This window comes from Zingiber officinale, chromosome 7B, assembly GCF_018446385.1.
Source record: "Zingiber officinale cultivar Zhangliang chromosome 7B, Zo_v1.1, whole genome shotgun sequence".
NCBI classification, from domain to species: domain Eukaryota; kingdom Viridiplantae; phylum Streptophyta; class Magnoliopsida; order Zingiberales; family Zingiberaceae; genus Zingiber; species Zingiber officinale.
Window position 1 is genome coordinate 82,176,713 of NC_055999.1, and position 13,064 is coordinate 82,189,776.

The following is a 13,064-nucleotide window of genomic DNA, read 5'->3' on the forward strand; positions in this document are numbered from 1 at the left end:
ATCATGACATTTCAAATGATAATAAAACTAAACATGATGTCATGACATGTGAGGGCAAACAATCATGTCAAGATTTAGCATAAATAAATATACCTAGATTACCTATCTAAGTATCCTTAACCACTTTGCTAACCTAAAATTTAACCCTTGATTGCCCTAAAATGCCAAAATCCTAATTTTGACACTTCTTGAACTCTAGATTAATTCATGCCACTTAAAGATCAAATTTATCCTCAAAACTTGGCATGTTTCATTTTTCCTCGAGAGTTCTCTAGATTTTCCCAAATTGTGCCAATTAAAATCATTCTTTTCCATAATGGCACATTTTACTCTTCCAAGGAGTAAATGATAATTCCATTTCATTTTCAAAGGTTCACAAAACCTTGAAAATGTTCCTTGAGTGTCAATTTCCTCAAAGTTGGGTTAACTACCCTTCTTATTGGAGTTGACACTCTCTAACCCATCTATGGGGTAGAGAAGATGCTCCTAGGAACCCAATACCTATTTGAGCTCATTGGGTTCACTAAATATTCACTAGGGATGACTTCCCTAGCAACCCTCCTAATGACCCTCTTAGGCTTTGAAGCCTTGGTCATTTGGGTCTCATCAAGGTCAACTATAGGGGTGACTCCCCTTGTAACCTTGGTAATGGTCTTCCTAGCCCTAGGTTTTGTTCCATAATCGAATGGAACATTGTGGTAAGTGGGCTTGACCACTTGGGACTTAGATTTGTGACCCAAACCTTTCTTGTCCTGGGACTTTTGACCCTTAGGCCCTAGAGTTGACTTCTCTAAATTTTTAAGGGTCTTTTCTAGGGTATCAAGCCTTGACCTCAAGACTTGATTTTCCTTTTCTAATACCTCAAGTTTTGATTTGTCATTTTTTCTTGAGGTGTTCCTAGGCATGTGTCTAGTTGATTTAGGGTTTCTACCTAGGTTTTCCTTAACCTTAGAGGTGTTAATCCTAGGGTTACCATTCCTAGTAGTATCCCTATCTAGGTTGACATGTTTAGCACCTAAGCACATGTATTGATTTCTAAGGTTAACATGCTTATCATTCTTGACAATTGCAATAAGACTACTAGCATGTATCTTATTAGAAGTGCAAGAATGAACCTTAGAGGATACCTTAGGGTTTGCCTTCGCTCACCCTTTACATGTGCTTGGTCTTTTGTCCTTGTGAGATTGCCTCCCCCTTGGATATTGACTCCTATAGTGTCCCCGTTGCTTGCATTGGAAGCACACCACGTGCTCCTTGCCCTTGCGTTTTGGGACTCCGACTTCTTTGATCTTTGGCGCCGGTGGAGTCTTCTTAGTCTTCTTTGGACATTTACTCTTGTAATGTCCAAATTCCCTACACTCAAAACACATTATATGCAATTTACTTGAACTTAAAGTGTTTGAGTTACCTAGGGTCGAGGATGGATGGATGCTCTCTTCTTCATCCCTCCCGGAGGTAGAAGCTTCTTCTTCATGCTCCGATCTTGAAGAAGAACTCACCTCCTCTTCTTCTTTAGATGTTGAGTAGCCCTCAACTTCTAATTCCTCACCTCCATGATGTGAGCTACTTGGCTCACTTAGCTCCTCTTCATGGCTTGAATTTGAGCTTCCCTCATGGAACTTGGCCAAGTTATCCCATAATTCCTTGGCATTGTTGTAACCTATCTTACACAAGATGTTAGTAGGCAATGAAAATTCAATTATTCTCGTTACCTCTTCGTTGATTTCGGATTTGTGAATTTGTTCTCTTGTCCACTCCTTCTTCTCAAGTGGTTTTCCTTCCTTATCCACCGGAGGAGTAAAACCTTCTTGTACACAAAACCAATTCATTATGTTAGTCATAAGAAAGTACTTCATCCTTACCTTCCAATACGCGAAGTCGCCGCATTCGTAGAAGGGTGGAATGGTGATGTCTTCTCCATAGAGATCCATTCTCTAGCTTTGCTCTCACGGGTGTTGATCCGTCGAAGAGCGGCCTCGCTCTGATACCACTTGTTAGGATCTCTTCGTACTCGGCTAGAGAGGGGGGTGTGAATAGCCGCCCCAAATCGATTCGTTAGCGCAGCGGAAAAATAAACTAGAAACGAAAGGAAGAATGTCAAACCTTAACACAGCGATGTACGAGGTTCGGAGATGATGCTCCTACTCCTCGGCGTGTCCGTAAGGTGGACGAACCCAATCAATCCATCGATGGATGAGTCCCCGGAAAACCGGCTAATAAAAACTCCTTCTGGGTGGAGAAACCTCGCCACACTTGTTTGCAACAGCAAACAGGAGTACAAGTACAAAGAATAAGCAAGAAATACAATAAGAATACACAAGCACTCTACCAATCTTGCTTTCTCGTCGACTGGAGTCCGGATGAAGCAGCAGCTTCAAAAACCCTAACAGCAGCAGTTGTTCCAGTCGGGGAAGCTCACGCGAAGCTTTCGGGAGGAACTCAATAGAGCTCTTATCGCAGCCCACAAATCTTCAGCAGAAGAGAAGAAAGAAGGAAGGAGAGACTTACAGCGGTAGCGTGGACCGATCAGGCTCCACCCTGATCGGTCTGGGGACCGATCAGGCCCTGGGCTGATCGGTCCCTAGACCGATCAGATTTCTCCAGAAAGTGCCCAACTTTCTGTTCGTTTCCTGATCGATGATCGGTCCAGGCCGATCCCACCTCGCTGCGTCTCCGATCGGTCGTGGAGACCGATCGAGCTTCATCGATCGGTCCCGGACCGATCGGTAGCTCTGCGCTTTGCCTTTTTGTTATATGATCGGTCACGGATCGATCGGATACCTAAGCGATCAGATCGATCCGAGCTTTTGCCCAAACCAAGTCCCAAACCTTTCAAACCAATATCCGGTCAACCTTGACCTATTGGTACATCATGCTTAGCATCCGGTCACTCCCTTGACCTCTAAGACTCCCCACCAAGTGTCCGGTCAATCCCTTTGACCCACTTGGACTTTCCTCTTCGTGCAGTATCGGTCACTCCATGACCTACTTGGACTTCCCATCACCGATGTCCGATCACCCTTGATCCATCTGGATTTTCCTGCCCGGCTTCACTCACGGGACTTTCACCTAGCTTCACTCACTAGGGTTTTCCTGCCCTAACATCCCGTTAGGACTTTCTCATTCATCTCAGGACTTTCCAAACGCCTAACATCCAGTTAGGACTTTCCCCTTGGCTTCACTCACGGGACTTTCCAGCCTAACATCCCGTTAGGACTTTCCCACCGGCTTCACTCACGGGACTTTCCAACTAGGACTTTCCCACTGCCCGGCTTCACTCACGGGACTTTCCACTTGCCTAACATCCCGTTAGGACTTTCCCTCGTGCCAAGCCTTGGACTTTTCCGTGCCAAGTCTCCATACTTGGACTTTTCCCGTGCCAAGTCTCCATACTTGGACTTTTCGCGTGCCAAGCTCCCTGCTTGGACTTTTCCAGTGCCAAGTCTCCATACTTGGACTTTTCGCGTGCCAAACTCCCTGCTTGGACTTTTCCAGTGCCAAGTCTCCATACTTGGACTTTTCCCGTGCCAAGTCTCCATACTTGGACTTTTCGCGTGCCAAGCTCCCTACTTGGACTTTTCCAGTGCCAAGTCTCCATACTTGGACTTTTTCCCGAATCAAGTCAACCAGGTCAACCTTGACCTACGGTTGCACCAATAATCTCCCAACCATCTATTCTTGTCTCACATCAAGAATAGAACTCTCTCACGAGTATCAAACATCAACATGCAACTCAACTAGGTCAACCTTGACCTAAGGTTGCACCGACAATCTTCCCAAGTCAAACATCAAAATACAACTCGAGTCAAGTCACCTCGAGTCGGGTCAACCAGGTCAACCTTGACCTAAGGTTGCACCAACAAATGTCTGGTCAAACACATTGACACACTTGACACGGTACTAGTAGGCACAAGGGTAGATAACATTTATCAAGTATTTTTTAAAAGTGCTACTAATGTCTCTGCTAAGTGTTTCATGTCAAAAGAAGAAGAATCATGGCTGTGGCATAGGAGGTTGACCCACGTAAACATGAAGAATATTCGAAAGCTGGCCAACAAAGGATTAGTGCGAGACTTACCAAGCATCAAGTACCAAAAGACAAAATTATGTGATGCATTTCAAAAGGGTAAGCAAACAAAAGCGTCTCATAAAGGTAAAAGCGCTGTAAGTACATCTACTGCTTTAGATTTATTGCATATGGATTTGTTTGATTGCAGTAATGTTATTTCATTGAATGGAAGTAGATATTGTTTAGTGATCATTGATGATTTTACTAGATATACATGGACTTTCTTTTTGAAAAATAAGGATCAAACCATAGATGTTTTTGTTTCTTTTTGTAGAAGAACTGAAAATAAAAAATCAACAACAATTAAAACAATTAGAAGTGATCATGGTGGAGAATTTCAAAACCATAGATTTTTAGAATTTTGTCAAAAAAAAAGGATATAGGCATGAGTTCTCTACTCCAAGGACCCCACAACAAAATGGGGTTGTGGAGAGAAAGGCTGCACGAAGCATGCTCAATGAGTACTCACTACCGAGCTACTTATGGGCTGAAGCTGTAAATACCGCTTGCTATGTGCAAAACCGAGTCTTGATACATAGGTTTTTAGGAAAGACTCCCTATGAACTTTGGTTTGGGAGACCCCCTACAATTAAACATCTTAGGGTGTTTGGTTGTAAGGTGTTTATCTTGAACACCAAGGATCATCTTGGAAAGTTCACGGCTAAGGCTGACGAAGGGATACTAGTCGGGTACTCTCTCATCAGCAAAGCCTATCGAGTCTACAACAATAGGACTAAATTGATTGAAGAGTCCTCGGATGTAGCATTTGAAGAAATTCTTAAATCAAATGATCAATCAAGGGATGTAGGAGAAATTCAATTTGAACTTAGAAATCTAAGGTTAAATGATCAAAACATAGAAAGAGTCAAAATTGACTCCGATGATGATGAGCAAAGGCAAGAGAGGGCTCAGTCTGATCCTTTGCCTGATACTGAGCCCTTGCCTGTGTCTAGTGAGACCACTCATGAGGCACCGCCAACACCAAGGCAATCTAGGATAGCCTCTAGTCATCCCCAAGACCAGATTGTGGGAGACATTCAACAAGGGGTTAGGACTAGATCATTCTTTAGAAGTGAGTCTAATGAGGTCGCCTTGATCTCAGAAATCGAACCAAAATTAGTTGATGAGGCATTGCACGATCCTGATTGGATCATAGCTATGCAAGATGAGTTAGGTCAATTTGAAAGGAGCCAAGTGTGGGACTTAGTTCCTAGACCTAAGAAGACCACCATTATTGGAACCAAATGAGTCTTCAAAAATAAGTTAAACCAAGAAGTCGTAAGAAACAAGGCAAGACTTGTAGCCAAGGGCTATAGTCAAGTCGAAGGCCTCGATTATGATGAGACTTATGCTCCCGTGGCTCGATTAGAGTCCATTCGTTTAATGCTAGCTTTTGCTGCACATAGAGGCTTCAAGCTCTATCAAATGGACGTTAAATCAGCCTTCTTAAATGATTTCATTAAAGAAGAGGTCTATGTTGAACAACCACCGGGGTTTGTGAATACCGAAGCTCCAAACCACGTGTACAAGCTCAAGAAAGCTCTTTATGGGCTTAAACAAGCACCTCGAGCATGGTACGAAAGGTTGTCAACTTACTTACTAGAAAAGGATTTTGTAAGAGGTCAAATAGACCCAACACTATTTCTGCGTAGAGATGGTGAAAACATATTTGTAGCCTGGGTATATGTCGATGACATAATTTGTGGCTCAAATAATAAGGACTATTTGAATGAATTTATCACTCACATGGAAAGTGAGTTTGAGATGAGTCTGGTGGGAGAATTGACATTCTTCCTTGGACTTGAAATCAAACAAACTCGAGATGGCATCTATGTCCATCAGACGAAATACACTCAAGAGATGCTCAAGAAATTCAAAATGAATGACTATAAGGAAGTATTCACTCCAATGGCGACGAACACTCGCCTTGACAATGATGAGAGTGGAAAACCAGTTGATCTAACGCAATATAGAAGCATGATCGGTAGTCTTCTATATCTCACAGCTAGTCGACCGGACATACTTTTTGCTGTGGGCATGTGCGCTAGATATCAAGTCTGTGCCAAGGAATCTCATTTAATTGCAGTTAAGAGAATCCTGAGATACCTTAAGGGCACAATTAGAGTAGGTCTTTGGTACCCTCGTACGGAGTCTTTTGACTTGATAGTTTATACCGACTCCGATTATGCTGGGTGCAAATTGGATCGGAAAAGCACTAGTGGGGGTTGCCAATTTTTAGGTTCATCATTGGTTAGTTGGTCAAGTCGGAAGCAACATTGCGTTGCTCTCTCCACAACCGAGGCTGAATACATTGCCATGGGAGAGAGTGTATCACAATTGTTGTGGATGATCCACACCCTAGAAGATTATGGACTTTCATATAAGGGAGTGCAAGTGTTGTGTGATAACATCAGCACAATAAACCTAACAAAAAATCCAGTCCATCATTCAAGGACCAAACATATTGAAGTGCGTCATCACTTCATTAGAGATCACGTAGCTAGGGGAGACATTGCACTCACATATGTTGAGTCAAAGTCAAACCTAGCCGATATTTTCACCAAACCTCTTCCGGAAAATGAATTTAGTCATTTGAGGAGAGAATTGGGAATGTGTTTGACTTAATAGGTCATTAGGACCACGTCATGATCAATAAGGACAATTAAAACAACAAGAGAAAAAGGGGAAATTAATTTGGGCAACTTGGGAACATCTCACACAAACTATAAGGTGTAACTAATTATTTTTGTTTGCTAGAAATGGGGTGAGATGCTAGGATCAGCCGAATTATTCAGAATGTATCATGCATCCCTTTAATAATTAGGTTGACGAGACATAAATTGAGTATGGGGAAGACCATTACATAATTCATGTGTATTTGGTTCTTAGATCTTACTCATATATTCCAACCAAGGAAACTTGGTTGGACCTTTACCTAGAAATTATGTAACTTTGGTTGATGGACTGTTTGATACCTTTGACCGATACTTTTCGTGATTTTGATTGAAACTAGGATAAGTCCTTGAAATAATGATAGCAATTTGGTTATATTTTGACAAACTTGAACTTGAACATAACAAGGTCAAAAATTTCAGTTTTCAAGCCTTGAGTTGTCTGTTTTTCTAAATGTCTGAAACTTTCGGGCTATAAACAATTTCAGACCATAATCTTTAGGAAATAGTTATGCTTGTAGATTCTTCAGGTTCTAGGTACTGAATTTGGAAGTTTTACTGGAGAAACTTCTACGAATTATCGAACACCTCTACGAATTTCAGTTACTGAAAATTACTGGAGAAACTTCTACGAATTATCGAACACCTCTACGAATTTCAGTTACTGAAATTACTGGAGAAAATTCAGACACTGATCGGTCTACAGTCCGACTAGGAGAAGGTGGATCGGTCTGTCGACCGATCCAAAAAATCTCTCCAGACCTTCTGTTTGTAATCTGATCGGTCCAGGGACCAATCAGGTTTGTTTTGTACGCCAGGAAGCCTACTGATCGGTCTACAGACCGATCAGGAGTTCCCTGATCGGCCCGGGGACCGATCAGGTCAGTCTGGTACACAGAGGGGGCTACTGATCATTTTCTGATCGGTTTACAGACCGATCAGGAAGTTCCCTGATCGGTCCAGAGACCGATCAGGAGACCGATCAGGAGGTTCCCTGATCGGACTGGTGACCGATCAGGAAGTTTCTGATATCTCCTGATCGGACAGCCGTCCGATCATTTCAAGATCTCTCTTAAATCTTCCCGATCCTTTCTCTTCTCCTTTCACGCTGAAGCCCTAGCCGACATTTTCCTACACCTCAACTCTTCTCTTCTCTTTGCACGCCGAAGCCCTTGCCCAAGCCCTAGCCAAAAGATACTTCAATGGCACCAAGGTAACTCCATACTTCCCTAGAACTACTCACCTTGCCATTTCAGTTTCATTTCTCACCGTATATGTGCATTTTGTTTTGGTTTCGGTTATTGGTGGCTCCGGTGCTCACTTATTTGCCCCATTGTATCACATTGTTACACCTTAGGAAGAAACAAGTGGGTGAAGGAACCTCTAAGTCACATGAGAAGTCTAAGTCTAAGGCTCCCTCCCGACCTCAACCATCTGTCTCCGGGAGATTCCCAAACCACCATTTTGAACAAGCCTTTAAACAACGGACCTTCAAATTGCTCCCTTGTAGGTCTGTGGATCGAAAATTCATGGACGAATTTTGTCCATCTGTGTCAGAAATCATTGCCTATTACAACCTTGATTCACTTGTCTATTTAGAACGAGATATCAATTATGACTTAGTATCTGAGTTTTATAACAATCTTCATCAAACTAATGATGTAAGTTATAAAACAAAAGTTGCTAAGCAGACTCTTGATTTCAGTTTCTCAGCCTTCTTTGCTTATCTAGCTTGCCGTAGGTGTTCTGGAAATGTCTTTTCCATATATCCTGACTTACCAGACCCCTTACCTTCTCCCTTTGATATCTCATCTGACTCCATTTATGAGTATTTCTTCGGATATCCTAGACCGGGTGGACTAGATGAGTTAGATGTTGATTTTCCTACCTTTGCAGCCCTACGACTATCTGCCCCAGATTACATTCTCTTTAAGATTGTCACGAACTGCCTTCTGCCAATCACATCTAAACCCCTGTCTGAGATCCGACCTTATCATTGCCTGATGCTTTATGGATTGCGTCGGCGTCTCGACTTTGACATCATGTCTAGCATCTATTCTTCGATCATCTCCTATAGTGAGCCAAACAGCTTCACTGTTTATATGCCTTATGGGCATATAATTACAGATTGGCTCGAGACCCTTCAGATTGATCTCTCCAAGGGTAGAATAGTCAAGATGGTCAGGCAGGACTTGGGAAGCGGGCATTTTCCAAGTCGGCATCATAGGACAGAATGGGGAGGTTCGGTGGAAGGATGGGAGAGCACTAGGTGAGTTACCGCTCCTCCTGCTGCTGCTGCTGACGATGGAGAGGCAGATCCTGATCTGCGTTGGCAGATCGCCGAGCTGGAGAGCCGCATTGATCAACACGATGAGCTGCTGGTTGCTGAGCTCCACGGGCTGCGCGTTCGGATTGACCAGCGCTACGATGATTAACGCAGTTAGCAGTTGGCGACACATCAGGCGATTATGGGATGGATGGCCAGATACCCACCTCCGTAGTATTTCCCGAGCTATCCATCCTCGAGCAGCGGCATGCCACCTCAGGGACCCACTCCTCCAACTGATGATGCTGATGCTCCTCATGATGAGGAGGTTGATTGATACACATTGTACTATGCTGTCATTTTGATTATCTATGTTTTGGATGTTGTTTGTTGGATACTTATGTATGACCTGGATACTTGCTGATTTCATATATTTATGCTGCTCATTTTCTTGTTTTTCTTTATGTTTCACTTCCTATTGGCTATTAATATGCTGTTCATATGTCATGTCTCGTATGTCTCTTATTTCTTTATCACTGTCTTATAATACACTTAGAGGGAATTCTAGGTGGATTAAGAAAAAGACAGTATGGGTTAAGGGGGAGTCCTTTAACGTTTTCTTACCTAATTCGCACCTTTTTGGTGTTTGACAAAGGGGGAGAAGATAACTAAGTTTAGAGATAAATGAAAGTTTGGTTTTAGGGGGAGGATCTTGATTCCCCTATCCTTACATGGTGTTGTATCTGTCTTAGGGGGAGGATCTTGATTCCCCTAAAATTAGGGAAATATGAACATTTCTGATCTAAACTTAAATCGTGTTGTCAAACAACAAAAAGGGGGAGATTGTTGATACAGCCTGACCTGGCTATTGTTTTGATATTGACACTGATTTAAATTTGTATCAGATATTAATTAAACTCAGACTAATTAATGATCAATGTTGATCATGTGGAGAGGACAAGTCCAAGTACGGATACTTGGCACGCGAAGTCGGAGAGGGCTCGGTAGCTCGTTCTCCGGACTAGGTCAGAGAGGGCTCGGTAGCTCGTTCTCTGGACCGGACGAAGTCGGAGAGGGCTTGGCAGCTCATTCTCTGGACCGGACGAAGTCGGAGAGGGCTCGGCAGCTCGTTCTCTGGACTATGTCAGAGAGGGCTCGGTAGCTTGTTCTCTGGACCGGACGAAGTCGGAGAGGGCTCGGCAGCTCGCTCTCTGGACTAGGTCAGAGAGGGCTCGGTAGCTCGTTCTCTGACCCGAACGTGGAAGTCGGAGAGGGTTCGGTAGCTTGTTCTCCATACTAGGTCAGAGAGGGCTCGGTAGCTCGTTCTCTGGACCAGGAAGACGTTAGGGTTTAGGAGCTCTAAAACCAGCGAGAGCATGGATCGGTCAAGCACCGATCCGGATATTGTTATCTAGATCGGTCGACCGATCGGTGTCTGGTTATCGATCGGTCGTGGACGATCGGTGCTTTCATGGGTTATCGACGGGTGACCGATCGGTAAGCGATGAAGATTTAGAACAATAGGGGATCGTGCGTGGACCACTATAGGTGATCGGTCCACGATCGGCATCATCGAACCGATCGGGATGTGTCCGATCGGTCCGACTATGGATCGATGCATTGACCGATCCACAACGATGTCGTTGTCTTCTGCTGTTTCTCTGTTTCATCATCGATCTAACCATCTCCGTAAGCTTTTTATTCTTTGCGGTGTCGTGCCAATGCTTGAATTCAAACTAAGCTCCATCAGAAGAATAAGACCAAGTGCTCTTTCTGCTGTGTTTCGCTGTAAATTGTGCAATTGGAGTGTCAACGTTCACTGGCTGCGATCAGTTGGCAACAGCTTGACTCTTGCTTATTGGTTCGAGCTCAGAGACACCAGTGAAGACCATGGATGGTATTGGTGTGAGTTCAGAGAACCAGATGAGGAGGAAGAGTGATTGGTGACGCCTGAGTTGGTTGCAGTGATTCGGCTCTGGCTGAAGACAGTGAGAAAGCAGAGGGATAAGAAGAAGGAAGAAGAGAGGTTTTGGAAGAAGGATTTTTGAAAAACTCTCTGTCGATCAAGCAAGAGTGCTGTGTGTTTGAGCTCTTGGCTGAGGAACTTCTTCTGTCTTTGCGCTTTGCTTTCATCGTGGCTGTAAGTTTATTGTTCATTCCTTTTAGCCACTAAACTCTGTAAGTCTTGTGTTTCATTTCAAATCTTGTCTGAGACTTTATGGGGAGGTTACTCCACCGAGAAGGAGAAATACTTAACCGGAATTTGTCCCGGATGTGATCTACCGAAAGATCAAGGGATCGTCCACCTTACGGACACGCCGAGGAGTAGGGGAAAGTTATCCACGAACCTCGTACATCCTTGTTGTGTTAGTGGTGGGTTGTTTCTTTTCCTTGCATCAGTTTTCCTTTTGCTTATTTCCGCTGTGCTAACAAATTTTTGTGAGGAATTAATTGAGTTTTTAGTGGAGGCTATTCACACCCCCCGCTCTCTAGCCATCCGAAGATCCTAACACTTTCTTCTCTTCTTCATTCGCTTGCCGCCGGTAACTGACTTGAGCGTCGGAGGGCCATCGCCAGGGAACTCCTCCCTGGCTCGGCACTAACGACTTATGGTTGTAGGCTCAGCTCATTAGAAGTCCACGTCATCTTCAGTCGACATCCAGTCAACGTGAGCGCCACCTCCCCAACGTCCGTCGACTCACTCTCGAACAGGATCAGTATTCATGCCCTCAAATTTGAATTAGATAGTATAAATTGAGAACAATAAAATTTTAAATTGGCTAAATCTTGAGAAAATTTATCACAAGCTCATTATAAGGCATACGACAATGATACTTACTAACCAATACCACCAATAGGTTCCTAAAATTCTTTTGATTCAAAAAATATCAAACTTTTAAATTTTTAAATGGTATAGATTCATCAACTGATTTTATCCGAAACTAACTAGTAAACATAAAGAATTACAAATCACTTCAAATCAAAATTAATATATTTCTACAAGTCTCCTTAATGTATTCATACTCTCATATTTGAATTTGATAGGAGAAATTGAGAGCATTAAATTTTTAAACTTATAAAGTCTTGAGAAAATTTGTCACAAATTTATTATAAGATGTAAGATAATGATACTTACTAACTAATGAATTTGTAAGACTTTTCTGATTTGAAAATATTAAATTTTTTAAATTTCTGAATGATATAAATCTATCAATCAGTTTTATCTTAAATTAACCGATGAAACTATTTAAAATGCCAAAAGAATAATTACACTTTAATTTATATGTGAGTGAAATTGACATGCTACCCAACGCCTCCTTAACGACTGTAAGCGAAATTCGATTGGTATGGGCTATTTTAGACGGTGAAAATCTAATTTTTTAATCTCTTTCATCTACGTGTAATAACTTTTCTATTTTTTCTCTTAAATTAAAATAAATAATTTTTCTCTTTTTCTTCTTAAATTAAAATAAAATTTTTATTTCTCTTTCCTATGATTACATGCAATAATTACTGTGATACTGATTTTTAAAGATAGTGTATAACTGTTACATATTATAACAACTACTATATAGTAGCTATTATAACGTGTAGCAATTATTATGTAGTTACTGTATCATTGTAACAGCTATTGCACAGTTATTATAGCTATAGTTATTATAATATTGTAGCAGCTATAACATCATTATAGCAACAACTACAATATTGTAACATCAGTACTACAATGATTGTTATATGTAATAATAGGAGAGAAGATAAAATTTTATTTTAATTTAAGAGAAAAAAAGAGAAAAATTATTATATACATATGAGAAAAATTAAAAAAATTAAATTTTGACTGTATCATATAGTCCTCATTAGATGTCGCTTAAGGTCACGGAGGTTGCGTCACACTATATATCATATATCTTTCTCTCTATGTATATAAAAAGAGATTTAATTTATTAATTTTTACATCTGTTCAATATATATTCTTAGACGACCTTTATATATCCGAACACCTACAGTCCCTCCCAAACATCTTAATTCTCAAAAGTAAATTGAGACATCCGGAAAA